This window comes from Helianthus annuus, chromosome 9 (genome assembly GCF_002127325.2).
Source record: "Helianthus annuus cultivar XRQ/B chromosome 9, HanXRQr2.0-SUNRISE, whole genome shotgun sequence".
NCBI classification, from domain to species: Eukaryota; Viridiplantae; Streptophyta; class Magnoliopsida; order Asterales; family Asteraceae; genus Helianthus; species Helianthus annuus.
Genome location: NC_035441.2, coordinates 55755984 through 55772805, shown reverse-complemented (window position 1 = coordinate 55772805; position 16822 = coordinate 55755984). Strand labels below are relative to the sequence as shown.

The 16822-nt window shown below is 35.6% G+C and overlaps 1 long non-coding RNA gene and 1 other non-coding gene across 2 annotated transcripts; both read left to right on the top strand.

The window, feature by feature from the left end:
- Positions 1 to 434: 434 nt before the first annotated feature.
- LOC118482367 lies at positions 435 to 541 on the top strand. Its single transcript, XR_004868408.1, has one exon. It is a non-coding gene; the product is annotated as a small nucleolar RNA R71 (small nucleolar RNA).
- A 6879-nt stretch (positions 542 to 7420) lies between these two features.
- On the top strand, positions 7421 to 8630 carry LOC118481897. Its single transcript, XR_004866296.1, has 3 exons — positions 7421 to 7517; positions 7963 to 8111; positions 8522 to 8630. It is a non-coding gene; the product is annotated as an uncharacterized LOC118481897 (long non-coding RNA).
- Positions 8631 to 16822: the final 8192 nt, after the last annotated feature.

Below are 16822 nucleotides of genomic sequence, written 5' to 3'. Positions count from 1 at the left end.
GGCTTCGCCATCCTTGGTTGTAAGTTCCCGTTGGAGGACCCGACGGTCTAGGTCTATTATCAATGTAGTTTACCAATTCTTGTTGATCGTCCGTTTCTTTCATACAACTCCAATTTTCATGTGACCCACCACACCCTTCACAAGCCATAACCGAGACTGTTTTTGTCATTTCCAATTTTTTTATTTTTGAAGAAAGGGCCTCGATTTGGGCTTGTAAAGAAGTGCTTTCATCGACCTTATGGGCGCCCGGGGCAATAGATTTATTGCCTCGGGGGGTGTGCCATTGAAAATTGGTTTGAGCAATTTCCTCAATTTAGTTATATATTTCATGCGGGCGTCGATTACCTAAAAGTCCCCCGGAGCTAGAATCAAGTGTCTGCCTTGTATGTGGCAACAATCCATTATAGAAAGTGGATACTTGTTGCCATATCGCAAGGCCGTGATGTGGACACTTGCGTAATAACTCCTTGAACCTTTCCCAGGTTTCATATAAGGATTCCCCGTCCTCTTGTGAATATGTATTAATTTCAGTCATTAATTTAGCCGTTTTAGCGGGAGGGAAATACTTATATAGAAATTTTTGGGCTAGTTCATCCCAGGTGTTTACCGATCCAGCTGGGAGGGCGTTGAGCCAAGCTTTCGCTCGGTCTTTTAATGAAAAAGGAAACATTCAGAGGCGGATGGCGTCATTTGATGCTCCATTGATCCGAAAAGTATCACATATTTCTAAGAAATTAGTAATATGTAGATGGGGATCCTCGTCCGCAAGCCCATGGAAAGTTGCGGAGTTTTGGAGCATTTGTATCAAGTGCGGTCGAAGTTCGAAGTTATTTGCTTCGACATTCGGTGCATTGATAGCAGCGCCTAGGTTACCTACGGTGGGTCGTAGGTAATCCATGAGGTTACGTTGGTCCGCCATTGGAGGTAGATCACCCGAAACTTTCTCTTGGTTTTTAGCTTTTAGTCTTTTTCTGAGAAAGCGTTCGGGTTCTTCTAGAGGTTCTTTTATATCCCTATTAGAACTGGAGCTCATACACTATGTAAGATTGGCGTCTGGTTCCAAGTCCTGCAATAAAAACAGAAAAGAATGCTGGTCAGAAAGTTCACCACGGCCCCGTGTTCAGCGAACACGGCCCGTGGTCGGAGTTACAGTGATTGTTTTCCGGATCCCAGTTACTGGAAGTTGGACACGGCCCCGTGTTGCACCGACACGGCCCCGTGGTCAGCCTTCTGTAACTTGGAAAACTAAAAACTGCCAGTAACGATGCTGGGCACGGCCCGTGTCTGACCAGGCACGACCCGTGTCTGACCAGGCACGGCCCGTGTCTGACCAGGCACGGCCCGTGTCTGACCAGGCACGGCCCGTGTCTGACCAGGCACGGCCCGTGCTGAGCTCTGCAGAAGCTGAAAAACTAAGAAAATCCTAAAAAAATTAAAAAGAAAAATAAAAATATGATTAGGCCGTTGATTCCTAACTTTCTTAAAATCCTTGTGTCCCCGGCAGCGGCGCCAAAAACTTGATGTGTGTCGGTGTGTATATAATTTAGATATATAATTAAGCCCTTTTTACACCTTTAGCCAAGTTTTAAATTTATAAAACACGATATTCACTAACACTAAACACACATATGGGCAAGTGCACCCATCGTGGACGTATAGTGTTGGTAAGATACCGAGGTCGTCCAAGGACACAAGAGCTTTTAGTACCGGTTTATCCTCAACGTCTAATCAAATCAAAAAGTTAGAAAAATGTTTTTAAACTAAGAAAATAAAAACTAACTAAATGCTGAATAATAAAAATAAAATAAAAACAGATAGACATGATGAATCACTTGGATCCGACTCGTGTATTAGTATAACCTTTGATTATTTTCGCACTTTTGCACTTGTTTAAGAGATTATCTTAGTTATTGTAGTAGGCCCCTCTTTTGAAGGCGACGTTACCCTCAACCCAGTAGTTTGAGTCAGCAAGGATACAATCCTAAAGGGTTGGATTATTGGAAGATAATGAATTAAGTTATTAATGCAAATTATGGTAGGCCCCGCTTTTGGCGGTGACGTTACCCTCGACTAAGTAGTCTGAGTCAGCAGGGATACAGTCCTAAATAGCCGGGTTATAGTATTAATAGTAGTTAACTTATGAGGTGGTCAAAGAGTTTGGATCCCCGCCATCCAATACCTATGGGCATTGAAGGAGATCCTACTAAATTTGACCCAGGTCCCTTGCAGGACCTCTAAACGCTGAACAAGGGCAAGACCCTTACCAAACCGTTCCCTTAACCCCCGATCAGGTAGCCAACATACCTCCATATAGACCGTGGAGATATGAATGATGAAAATCTTTTATTTTATATAGACAGTAAAATAATGCCAAGACACCACGGACAAACGATAAGGAAAGATCACCTTCAACATAAGTAACTAGTTATTAAAGTCATTAATACAAAACCAAATAAAAAGTGCAAAAGATTAAAAATAAAAAGTATTATACTAAACACTTGTCTTCACCAAGTGATGTAAGAGACTTAGGCAAACATGGCCTTGATTGTCAAGAACTCTTACGATCAATCTTGGATCCCGAGACGACTCACACACTCTACGATGGACAATGGATGATGGTGGTGGATGATGGTGTTATGGTGGTGGTGGGTGGTGGATGAAGTGTGAGAGAGGTGGTGTGCCAAGGGATGAGTTGGAATGAAACCAAGCACTCCTATTTATAGGCTGAACAGAAGGCTGGGCACGGCCCCGTGTCCACTGGACACGCCCCCGTGCCCGTCTGACACTCTCTCTCTTCATTAATTGTAATTCACAATTACAATTAATGCGCCTGCTGTACTTTCGCCATGCCCCCGTGCTCACTGGACACGGCCCCGTGGTGGGCAATAGAAGCTTCTACAGGTTTGTCTTTTCTGCTGCTTATTGGGCACGGCCCCATGCTGGCTAAGCACGGGGCGTGTTCAGGCTTCTGTTTTCTCTTCTTCGCTTGGGAGGATGCCGTTGAGGGTTCGGGCAGTCTACTTTTATTCCTTTTCTTGTATTTATGTTAGAATTAGCTGTCTTTTTGCTTCTTTTGTGAATTTGAGCTCATTTCATCCTGAAAATACAAAAGGAAGACAAAAACATTCTTTTTCCAACATTAGTACTTAAAAAGGGTTAGTTTTATGCCTTATTTGATGTAATTTATATGTTGTATTTTACACACATCAATGGTTTCCGGTGATGTGGTTACTGTTGTTGATGTGGTTCAAGAATAAGGTTAGTTTTGAGATCATAAGTAAATGAATTGGATCAGGGTTGGTTTAGTCTTATTTAGATCAAGCTTTTGTCATATTAATCTTACAGACCATTGTTTTTGCAGGTATGATGTTTCTAGAGCTTTGTGATTTCCTTTTGCTTTTGTTGAGGTATATATATAGAGATATGTGTGTATGTGTTTTCTGGCTGCTTTACTTTTGATTTTTTTTTTTTTGAGAAAAATGGGTTGTTTGACTATAAAAGTCAAATGTTGATTTGGTTCTATATGTTTTATTTGAATGGTGTTATTTGATACCAGATGAGGAATTAGGTGATAGGAATGCATCAAATGATGTTCAATCAGGCTTCAATAGTGTTTCATTAGTTATATTTCAGGGGGTATTTCATTATTTTGTTTATATGTCATGGGTATTCCATTATTTTGTTTTTAGGTGATATAGATTTTCGCTTCAGTTTCTGATTCTTGGAACCGAATTGTAGCAATCAGTTAGATAGCTTATTAACATGCATAATTTACATATACTTCTTTCATGTCAGCAGATATAATAATCTTGATAACATGTATATTTTTCCCATAGTTCTTTCATTTGTAGAAGGACAATATGTTGCTATTACTACAGTCGTTTCAGTCAAAGGAGTCTTGCCAGCTCTATCTTCTTTTGGGTGTGATCATTCTGGAAACTCATCCTATAGATGGATATTTGGATCATTTGCTATCCCTGCTACAAGTTTTCATCTTTTTTTCTATTTTTATTAACTAAACAAATTATCTGGTGTAGAATTCTTTTTTGGAAGTTTGTGCATTAGGATTTCATGATTTCACTGAAACTACTTGTGAACTCTTTTAATTTCTTAACAGCATACAGGTAAATTATCTAGAGGCGTATACAACGCAAATATTATATTATTTTACCTTTTTTGTGATTGATTATTATAAAGCATGACACTCTTTCTTTTGGTATATCTCTCAACCATGTTGGATCGTTTTTGTGTGCATATGGAGCGCACGTTCATTGCTATCAAGTCAGATGGTGTGCAAAGAGGACTGGTAATTTAACCTCTGTTATTTATATGCATCTTGATTGACTTTTTGTGTTCTTGACACGGGTTACTGCAAATTTACAACAAAGGAAAACTTTGCACAAGCTGCCATTTATTGTATTCGAAGATGCAACATTTTTCCTTTTAGGACTATTTGAATTTAATCTACAGATTTTTAAATGATTTAATATATGTTTTAGTGGTGAACACCACAATTTTACGAGCTATAATATGTTAGTTGATTAAAGCTAGAGAACAAGTTTGTTTAGTCAAAGTTTTAATTTTTCAAGTGGTTTCGATTTTGTGATCATATTTAACTCATTTGCTACTTTTAACCCGTTTTACTTGAATATGCAGGTGGATACTGAAATGTCATGCTTGAAACAAGGTGATAATGGAGATTGGTAGAATTTTTTTCCAAGTTGTGGGAATGGATGAAACTTTAAGGGGAGCCATACTGATATAAAGCACAGGAAAGGAATCATTGCGATGGGGTAAACACATGATCAGTAGTATCTAAATCATATAGAAGGCCCAGGTACATATTAGCTTATATATATATTTTCACTAGGTTATAACCCGGGAACTTCCCGGGCTGTAAAAATCAATTTATATTAATCGAATTATGCCGTTAAATAAAATAAAAAACATGTTTTTAAACGTTATATTGTTTTATGGGTTGAGTTATAATACAAAAGGTTTTTAAAATAAGAAGTGTAAGAAGGAACCATATAGTGATAAGTGTCCATAATTTTGTCTATCAGAAAAAAAGAACATGCACATGCAAAAACCCAAACCCCCACCCCCCCCCCCCCTCAAAAAAAAAAAAAGCTTTACCTCACCAAAAAAAAAAACCCTCAAAAACCTAACCTCCCCCCCCCCCACACCCAACTCAAGCTAAATGTTAAAAACTAAAAACTAACCCCCCCCCCCCCAAACCCAAGCTAAATGCTAAAAACTAAACCCCCTAAAAAATTTAAAAGAACACAAAAAGAAATTATAAAAAAAGCTACTTTATCGTGACTAAAAAAATTTTTAGTGACGATAAAGTAGCGATTATTTTAATAGAATATTGAAAAAAAAAAATATGTGTGTTTTTTTTAAGTATTTTTGGTTGTGTTCACATTAGAGAATATTGCTTCTTACCCTTCTTACAATTAAAGTCCATTGTATTTGATAATTTCTCATTGTTTTATAACCCGTGAAGTTTGCGGGTTAGACCATTTAATTACATAACTCAAAGATATATAGTAACGCTTGATAAAGGAGTGGAGAATTGCCAAAGGGTTTAATTTGATGACTTTCGTTACCATATTCAGGTTTAGCCACCCAAATTCACTTACGTGACTAATTGGTATAAATGTCAATGATATATGAAATATAGCTTGATATTATTACATCTTTTTTTTAATCAAATTATTATCACAGGACTGCTATGGTTAAATCGCTTGGAACCGAATACAAACAAAACTAATTGTCACTAACATGACTAATTGTTGCTGGGAACCCATTCGATCCAAACAAAAGTATTATCAGTCGAGTTGACCCGTCAACGTTTTATCAGTTACTTAAAAAAAAAAATAGATACTAACATCTTTCTTATAAAAAAAAAAAAAAAAAAAAAAAAAAAAAAAAAAAACCCTTAGTCCAAGATTCAAAGTTAGTAACACAATTTAGAAGGTTGTAAACATTTGTGTACTCATTAAGCCACTTTTTTTCCATTCTATTTGTTTGACCCATTCCTTTTTAGGTTAGTTTTTTTTTTTTTTATGAATTTATCAACCAAAACGGCCATTACTCAATATAATTAACCCTTATTGGCAAATTTTGTTTCCATAGATACATGCAATCAATGAAGCAAAACCATATTGGTGCTTTAACATAGTGAATTACTGCCATCTTTTTAATGACTTGAGATTAATACAATACCCATAAACTTCACGAGTTGAACAATTTAAATGTATTCAATATGATTATTAGTAGAGTACTTGTAATTAAATAACATCTTTACTGTTATTAGTAACTTTGGTTATATAGAAACCGATTTTAAAATATAGATTATACATATATACAATTAGTAACTTTGATTACAACCCTTTCTTTAACATGGCGTACGAAAAGCAATTACAATCCTTCGTTCATACTTGTAACCGCCTCCTTCCAAGTTTGGTTCAGCAACTACAACCATCAATGAGAAGATGATTCCTAAAAAAAATCATTTAACATAAGAACATTGGAATAAAAACCCAGATCTAGAATCTTAATGATAACCGGTACATACATATGAATTGTGTAAATGAATATCGCCAAACCAAATGATAAAATATAAGACTCGATGCAAATGTTGACCTTCCTTGCCTTAGAAAGGAGTCGTTTTAGGAAAACCCTAATCACTCAACACAATAATGGTAAACATGAATATGGCGAAATCAATTAATGAAAATATAAAGAAGGAAAATAAGAATAAATACATTGACTTACCAGATGTTAATGAAATCAGAAAAGATGGTCATGGATTTTCTTGATCAGCAGCGATCGAAATTAGGGTTTCTAGAATGTTATGGACTGATAAGTGTTTGATTATTGGGTTAAACTCATTTTATATACTCGTTTTATAACATCAAATCATTAACAAACGGATTAACAAATGATTATCGGGCAAAAACCCATCTACAATCGGTAACACAGAACACCAACGGCCAAAGAATAAGAACAATTAGCAAACAGATTAAGAAATTAGCAAAAGAAATAAAAGGATTATGATACCTATGGATTGAATCTTTTAGTTGCAGAGGTTGATGGATCAAAGTAGTTAAAGCATAAGGAGGAACAAAAGGAAGTCTAGGATTATGTAAAGTGTAAACGTGAAGAAGAAGAATGAGGCGTTTCAAAGAATTAGGTTTATTTAGAAGTTTATATAGGCGGGTCAAACTTCCGGGTTGCGCTTTACCCATTAACAAATAACAATGATCCATCAAGTTTCCCGCCCAAACCATTGTGAGGTTGCATCATAATGGGACACGTGGCCCTAATTTATTTTCATTTATTATATATAATAGATGTGTATGTTTGACTGTGTGTGTATATATTGTAACATGGTTAATTCCTAAATTTTCTGACTGAATATTCCCGGTGTGCAGCTGGCACTTCGTATGAAAATGGCGTTTTTCACATGAAACTGATCCTGTCCTATGAGTTTCCCCAGTCACTTCCTAAAGGTTTGTAAAAAAATGTTAGATATGAAATCCATATTCTTACTATTTTTATTGTAACTTTGGTTTGTTGAAAAACCCCGTAAGAGTTACACGAATCAATAATAATTATTAAAGAGCTCTGGGGTTTTAGAAAACTAATAGTTCTATTTTAGAGTTAAATTTACTTGTAGATTGTTACCTTTATGCTTTTAATCAATTATTTAAGCATGAATGTTTGTACTTTGCATGTTATATTTACTTTCTTTTTTAGATATCATGTTGTCTTTTGAAATTCGCCATGGCATCTTCGTTTCATAGCTTTCTTTCTTTTGAGCTAAACTGTTGTGTACAATTGTAACAATTATACCCGGCAAGTTTCGATCTGAATGTGCCAATTAACTTAAAATAATTAGTGTATAGTTACTTAGCCCAAAAATTTGGTGGTTATTTTTTTATTTTGTTGATACAGTGCCGGAAGTGTGGAGACAAATCACAGCAAAACGAGCAGATGATGGATCTCACAGTTGAAATTGAAGGCAATATTGAGACTTTAGAAGAGGCTCTGGATAAATTGACATGTACCGAGATAGTGGATGGTGAAAACAAGTATAAATGAAGGTAGATTAGTTCAGAACTTACTTTATTAAATGCTTGATGCACGATAAATGCTATTTTGTATTGATTTTGTTATTATATAATGCCTTTTCAGGTGCACTTTTGGTATCAAGTTGGTTACAAATGATAACACATGTTGGTTCTAATAAGTATTGAAAATTCAGCCTTTCACCTATTGGAGTTGCCTTTGTACTTTTGCAGTGAAAATTTGGTCCAAAATATAATTTTGGTTTGAAGGTAGTTTTTATATCACAGAGGAAGGTAATGGTAAATATAGTTATTTATCGACTACCCTGAACCCAATTTTTTTTAACCCGCACTACCCCTCAACTTCTCTTCTAGATTCGTAATATGATTATTATTGTATCCTATTAAGATTTTAGTTGTAGCTAACTTGCTCTGATTTTGTGAAGCTAAGGGACGATATTCAAGAGTAAGTACGTATATTGGTGGTGGGTGTCGGATTGCAGGTGGGTTAGGCTGTGAACTTCTCAAACGTAGTCTACAAGGAAGTTTTTTCCGGCATTTGAATAGTTTTTTTTTGTTTTTTTTCTTCAAATGTATGCGTTTGTACAAAATATTATATTTCAAAGTAAATAATATAGTTTTGGATGAAGCCGCGCATCGCGCGGGCATTAACCTAGTTTACTAATAATACATTTACCATGAAGGGAAATTGTGACATGCAGCTGCCTGACACCCACTCATTGGTCATGGTTTTTTTTATTTATGTTACTTTCGCACCTTCAACTTCGTTAAATACGTGTTTAGTCCTTCTGCTAAGTTTTCCTTTTATTGGTTAACTTTGTTTATATGCGTGTTTAGTCCCTCTTCTATAACTTTAGTAGTGTGCATGTTTAACCCTTCTACTTTTATTCTTTTTAGTGATTGGTAGTGCCTTTTTATATCTTGATTTTAAACCTTCAACTTTGGTAATATATGTGTTTACCCCTCTATTAAAAAAAACTTCTTGTTTATTAATTAGCTTTGTAGATATGCGTGTTTAGTGCCTCTGCTTTAGCATTGGCTGTTTACATGTTTAGTCCCTCTAGTTTTATTTCTTTTAGTGTTTCATCTTTTAGCCTTTCTCCTTGCTACTGTGATGAACCAACTCAGGGGAATAGTCATTGTTTGCAATTGGTGGTGTGGGGGCCGTTTCGATCTCGTTAATGCTCCAACCGACTTAAATTAGCTCTCCATATTGTGCGGAACCCAATTGGAAAGTAGACATACACAAGATATCACCGTATAACATTGATTTCATTAGAAAAAGTTCAAGTACAAAGCCTAAAATCAATTTGGCAGAGTTTCGCTACAAGAATGCCAAAAGTTCTAAAATGGTCATAACCACTCACCTATTTATAGGCAAACCTGTTCGTACGAAGGACTCCTTCATGCGAAGGGGTGTTTACAATATAATTCTGACACTCTAACACGTAATCCTATACATATACATGACTCGATACACTGGCGTAGGCAATAGACATCGTGTGTCAACAATCTCCCCCTTGAATGTTGCCGTAGTCTAGATCGGTCTTCATTTTCTTCAACAATTTTATAACTTTAACAATTTCTTGCTTGAAAAATTCTTCTTAGAGTCTTGACGTTTAATCTCACAATCTCCCTGTTAAAATTTAATCTCTTTTTGTTTCAATTCAATATGTTTAAATTATTATTGTTCCTAATGTCTTTTTTTTCCTTTTGAGGTTTGGGTCATTTATAATGTTCTTTGTGGCTGATGGGCTTATCTGGATGGGCTGGTTAGCGTACACAAGAAGCTGTCCAAGCTGTCCTTGTCTGGCGTATCAATTAGCTGTCATGATCCCTTCCATATATGTGGATTTCGGCTCCCTATAAAAGGCATCGATGATCGCAGCTTCCTATACACAACAATTGAACCTGCTACGAGACTCCAAATCCATTAAAGTCAGCGGCTTCCTCTGTAATTCCTCTCTCTAGAACATTCGAAGTTCTGTTCCTGTGTTCGAGAGACTGCTGGTGTCGCTTCTAAGTCCTTAACAGTCGCCGATCATCCAATAGAAGATCTGCAGTGGCTGTTAGTGTTTTGTAGTGTGCTGCTCTTTTTTGTTCTTGCTGTAACGAGAACCTTTTTGGTTATTCAGTGATTATACATATTATAATTCTTGATATTTTGTCGTTTGACATGGTATCAGAGCCACAATCGGCTCTTTGAAGTATATTATCTTTCGCTACTGCTTTGTGTTGAAGAACAGAACTGTGTGGATCTGTGTATCTAAGAAATCTTGGTGTTCTGGGCTGGTTAGTGTTCGTGACTCTTTGAAGACCGAAACCCTAAGTCTTAGGTTTTTTCTGTTGCGGCTTCTTGAAGGTTCTCGTAGGGCAAACCAACAGAACGCCTTTATTCTCATCTGATTAGATCCTTGTAACCCTATGTGAAGGTTACAGGTCTGATTCACTGCAGTTTTTGCACCCGCTGTGAAATTGTTTTATCTCTGTCCTTTATATATATATATATATATATATATATATATATATATATATATATATATATATATATTTTTGTGTGTCCTGCATCACTGAGTCAGTGTGTCTAGGCATCCACTGTTTACCGGACTAGTCGGGCCGGCACTTGATCGAGTCTTATTTGCTTATTTGTTGCATTTGTTCTGTCTGCTCTTACTTTGCCTGCTTTTTAGGAAACTTTTTTGTCTGTGTGATCAATATGTCTGGTGATGATAACTCTGTCATAACATCTCCTAGTGCTACCTTGATTAGCAAAATAGATGCTGGTGATCCTCTGTTTCTTCATCCTAGTGACTCTGCCAACTTATCTATCGTCAGTGTAAAACTCAAAGGGTCAGAAAACTATAGGATATGGTCCAATGCCATGTATCTTGCCTTACAAGTGAAAAATAAGATAGGGTTTGTTGAAGGTTCTTGCCTTAGGTCTAAAACTGATGAGATTTTGGGTAGGCAATGGAGTAGGTGCAATTCTATTGTGCTTACTTGGATTCTTAACTCCGTATCTGAGGAATTATATCTTGGTCTTGTTTATTCTAAAATTGCTTCAGATGTGTGGAAAGACTTAAAGGATACTTATGATAAGATAGATGGTTCTGTTGTGTTTAATATGTATAAAAAAATTAACTCCTTTAGTCAAAATGGCATGCCTGTTTCTGAATATTATCATAAGTTAAACTGTATGTGGAAGCAATTAGACCAGGTACTTGCTTTGCCTGCTTGTTCTTGTGATGCATCAAAACAATTTAATGATTTTAATCATCTTATTAAACTTATGCAGTTCTTAATGGGCCTTGATAGTTCCTACCAGTCTGTGAGAACAAATTTATTAACTAGAGAAACTCTTCCTTCTGTGAAGGATGCCTTTTTAGTCATCTCTAGGGAAGAATCTCATCTTCACTCTAAAAATATTTTTGATAAAACCCCTAATAATCCTGTTGGTTTTTCTATTAAAACTGGTCAAGCTACTGACTCAAGGAAAAAGAATAATAGAACTCCTAACCCTAATCTCAATTGTTCTCATTGTAATAATACTGGACACACTATTGAGAAGTGTTTTGAACTTGTTGGGTATCCCTCTTGGATGAAGTCAAAACCTGGTGGGAACAAGGGTAACAGGGTTAGTAATAATGTCACTATTGATTCTACTGATTCATCTTCTGTTGCGAGTTCATTAACTAATGACCAGGTAGCTCAGTTGCTTAGTCTTTTGAATGATAAGCCTAAGGGTGACACTTAGATTAATAACTTTGCTGGTATGTGTGCAAATTCTGTATGTCTAAATAGCTTTATTACATCCAAACCCACATGTGATTTTAAACCTATCTATTGTTTTTCTAACTTTATAAACAATGGGGAAAAAGTCGGGTGGATAATTGACTCTGGTGCTAATCAGCATATGGTTATGACTGATGATTGCCTTATTAATCAAAAGGATGTCACTGAATTCAACATCAAAGTTAAACACCCTAATGGCACAAGTGATTTGGTAAATAAAATTGGTGATATAAAATTGAGTGACAAGGTCATTCTTTATGATGTGTTCTTTGTTCCAAATTATTGTGTTAACTTAATCTCTGTTCAAAAACTTGCTAGAGATTGTAAGCTTGCTGTTTCTTTTGATGAAAATAACTGTTATATTCAGGATTCTCATCTAAAGAAAGTCCTGGTGACTGGTAATCAGTTTGATGGTCTTTACTTCTGTGGTAGTTCTTCTGTTTCGAATAAGGTGTGTAATGCTAATTGTGATGTTAATCTCTGGCATGCTAGGTTAGGACATCCTGCTCAACCTGTTCTACATGTTTTAAGAAATAAATTAAATATTAAAACTAACTCTCAGCTTGCACCTTGTGAAACTTGTCATAGGGCTAAACAACATAGAGAACCATTTCCCTTAAGTGACCACAAATCAAAACTCTTAGGTGATCTTGTTCATCTAGACGTTTGGGGTCCCTATAAAGTTCCAAGTAGGGATGGTTTTAGATACTTTCTTACTATTGTGGACGACTTCACTAGAGCTGTGTGGGTATATCTCATGAAGTCAAAAGATGAAGTTTTTTACTATATTAAAGGCTTTTATAATATACTAAAAACTCAATTTAGTAAATCTGTTAAAATATTCAGGAGTGACAACGGAACATAATTCATTAATAAACAAATGAATAATTTCTGCTATGAAAATGGTATCCTTCATCAAACCTCATGTGTTTATACCCCACAGCAAAATGGGATTGTTGAAAGAAAACATAGGCATCTATTAAATGTTGCTAGAACTTTACTTTTTCAAGGAGGCTTTCCTCTCAAATTCTGGTCTGAATGTGTTCTAACTACTGCCTATCTGATTAACATGACCCCTTCATCTGTTTTAAATGGGAAGTCTCCGTATGATCTAGTGTATGGTTTTGCCCTTGTTTTAATCAACTTAGGGTGGTAGGGTGTCTTTGTTTTAGCACTGTGTTAAATAACTCTGATAAATTTGACATACATGCTGAAAAATGTGTCATGATTGGATATTCAAATGAAAAAAGGGGTATAAACTTTGGAGTCTTGATCAAAAATTGATGTTTTATTCTAGGGATGTCAGGTTTTATGAAACCGTTTTTCCTTTTAAAGAAAAGAAAATGTCTATTGATCTTGATATTCCAGAGAGTAATACTCTAATTTTTTTTTATTTATCTGATTTAAACTACACCCAAAACCCTAATGTTGACCAAACTCCCAATGATGAGAATATTCAATTGAGCACCTCATCAGGACATGGGTCTGAGCAGTCGACTGATTCAAGTAGTACTTTAGGGATGGATGATAATCAGCAACCCGGTAGAGAAGAATCAGGACAAGACAGGGCTAAGCATGACACTGAATATGAGGACAACAACAATTCTGAGGGAGAAGTTCAGGATCAACCAAGCACTACTCTTAGGAGATCCTCTAGAAATATCAAATTTCCTTCAAAACTTGATGATTTTATTATTGAATGGAAAGTTAAATATGGTCTTGAAAATGTTTTAAATTACGCTAATCTTTCTCCTGATAACTTATGCTTTGCTTCTGTGCTTAACAAGAGTGTTGAACCTAAAAATTATGTTGAGGCTAAAACTGACACTAATTGGGTCAATGCTATGAATGAGGAATTAGAAGCTTTGCATAGAAACAATATATGGGACATTGTTGATTTGCCTCCTAATAGAAAACCTATAGGATGCAAATGGGTCTATAAAATTAAGTACAAGTCTAATGGGGAAATAGAAAGGTTCAAGGCTAGACTAGTGGCAAAGGGGTTTAGTCAAAAGGAAGGAATAGATTTTTTTGATACATTTTCACCCGTTGTGAAAATGGTAACTGTCAGGTGTGTTTTAACTATAGTTGTGCATAATGGTTGGGATTTGTTTCAACTTGATATAAACAATGCTTTCTTGTATGGTAATTTGAATGAAGAAGTGTATATGACTCTACCTGATGGTTATGATACTAACTCTAAAACCAAAGTTTGTAAGCTTAACAAATCTCTTTATGGGCTGAAACAGGCCCCTAGAATGTGGAATGAAAAACTTGTTGATGTACTTACTGATCTAGGTTTTGAACAAAGTAAGTGTGACCATTCCATGTTTATTAAAGCAAGTAACTCTGTGTTTATAGTTCTTCTTGTTTATGTGGATGATATTGTCATTACTGGTAGTTGTTCAAAAGAAATTGATAAAATTAAATCTTTACTTAAATCTAAATTCTTAATAAGAGATTTAGGTTTATTAAAATATTTTCTTGGTATTGAGGTTTTGAAAACAGTTGATGGACTGTGTTTGTCCCAGAGAAAGTATTGTCTTGATTTACTCTCTGAATTTGGAATGACTGGATGTAAACCAGTAAGCAATCCTATTGAAGCTAATCATGTTTTAACTCATTTATGTGAGAAAGATAATCAGCCTTTGCATGATATTTTTGTTTACCAGAAATTAGTTGGCAAGTTGATATATCTTTCTCACACAAGACCTGATATAGCTTATTCTGTTCATTATTTGAGTCAGTTCATGCATTCTCCTACTAATGTTGTTTTTAAGATTGCCTTAAGACTTTTAAGGTATCTTAAAGGATCCCCTGGAAAGGGTATTTTATTTAAAAAAGGTGACGGTTTAGACTTAAAAGTTTTTGCTGATTCGGACCGGGGAAAATGTATAAACACTAGGAAGTCTGTCACTGGTTTCTGTGTTTTTTTGGGTAATTCTCTGGTTTCATGGAAGAGTAAGAAGCAGTCCACTATATCACGGTCCTCTGCTGAAGCAGAATATCATTCTATGTGCGCTGTAACATGTGAAGTAATTTGGCTTCTTAATGTTTTAAAGGAATTAAAGGTTGACATTAATCTCCCTATTATTCTTCACTGTGATAACACAGTAGCTATGTCTATAACTGCTAATCCCGTTTTCCATGAACGAACAAAGCACTTTGAAATTGATATCTTCTTTTTAAGAGAAAAAATTTCTAAGGGTATTATCCGAACTGTGGGAGTCTCTTCCGAGGATCAGACGGTGACGTGTTCACCAAAGGTTTGTTAGTTCATTCTAATGAAAAGATTTGTAACAGTTCGGGTATGTTCGACTGTTTTGCATATTGAATTGGGGGGGGGGGGTGTTAAAATTTAATATCTTTTTGTTTCAATTCAATATGTTTAAATTATTATTGTTCCTAATGTCCTTTTTTTTCCTTTTGAGGTTTGGGCCGTTTATAATGTTCTTTGTGGCTGATGGGCTTCTCTGGATGGGCTGGTTAGCGTACACAAGAAGCTGTCCAAGCTGTCCTTGTCTGGCGTATCAATTAGCTGTCATGATCCCTTCCATATGTGTGGATTTCGGCTCCACATAAAAGGCATCGAAGATCGCAACTTCATATACACAACAATTGAACCTGCTACGAGACTCCAAAACCATTAAAGTCAGCGACTTCCTCTGCAATTCCTCTCTCTAGAACATTCGAAGTTCTGTTCCTGTGTTCGAGAGACTGCTGGTGTCGCTTCTAAGTCTTGAACAGCCGCCGATCATCCAATAGAAGATCTGCAGTGGTTGTTAGTGTTTTGTAGTGTGCTGCTCTTTTTTGTTCTTGCTGTAACGAGAACCTTTTTGGTTATTTAGTGATTATACATATTATTATTCTTGATATTGTGTCATTTGACACTCCCCCCTTAACTTGAGCTTCCTTTTCGTTAGTCATCGTTCTACCAAGCTCCCCCATTCTATTAGCTTCTTGTTCTATCTCAATAACATTCAAATAAATATTTTATATTCAAACGTTGAAATTGTCAAATCAAACTATTATCAAAATTGTCAAGTTTCAAATTTTAAACTTTCTTCATCAGCATTAATAACCCTCACAGATAACCAAGTCCAAGTTAACGACCTTGGTCACCCGATTTGTCTACCAAGTCCAATTTAATGACCTTGGTTGATGATTTTGTGAACTAACTACAGATTTCTCAAGATTTGTTTAGCATATTCAGATTTTGAAATTCAGCATCCCAACATCGGTTGTCAAAACTAAGATAAAAAAATCTTTTTGTGTTATCAAAACTTTATGCTAAAACACACTAAAAATCTTTTTGGTTTTATCTGAAAAACACACAAAAATCTTTTTGGTTTTATCTGAAATGAAATAACTATGTACAAACATATTTACAGATATATTTTTGTGAGTTTGTGCAAGAGGATTATATCAGTTTTTGAGACACATCATTAACACCGTTGATCTGTTTTAACTTTAAGCTTTAAACAAATTCACCTAGATTGTCAGTATGTTTGTCCACTTAAATTTCTACACAAAATTTAATTGTTTCAATATACGAGATTAAGTGTCTTAGAACTTACTTAACAGTGTTTCCCACCTCAAAATATCCTTCCGTATCAAGATTCCCAAGATTCAGTCTTACAGGTGAATATACCTAATTGATATCTATCTCTCGGTTAGTGCGAGGCAATGAGAGCTCAGGTTAGTACCACCATAAAGACAAAGAGATGAAGACTCGACTTATAAGTGGTGTTCCATTTTGGAATCTTTTGACTGCACTTGTACGATCTTTCGATACTTTAAATTTTGTGCAGTTTTCGGGTTTAAAGCAAAAGTATTCTACAAGTTCTAGGCCATTGCTGACACAAAATCAGAAGAACTTGTATAATACCCCAGATATCAACCAGTTATAAAGACCTAGTATCTCAGAATCAGAC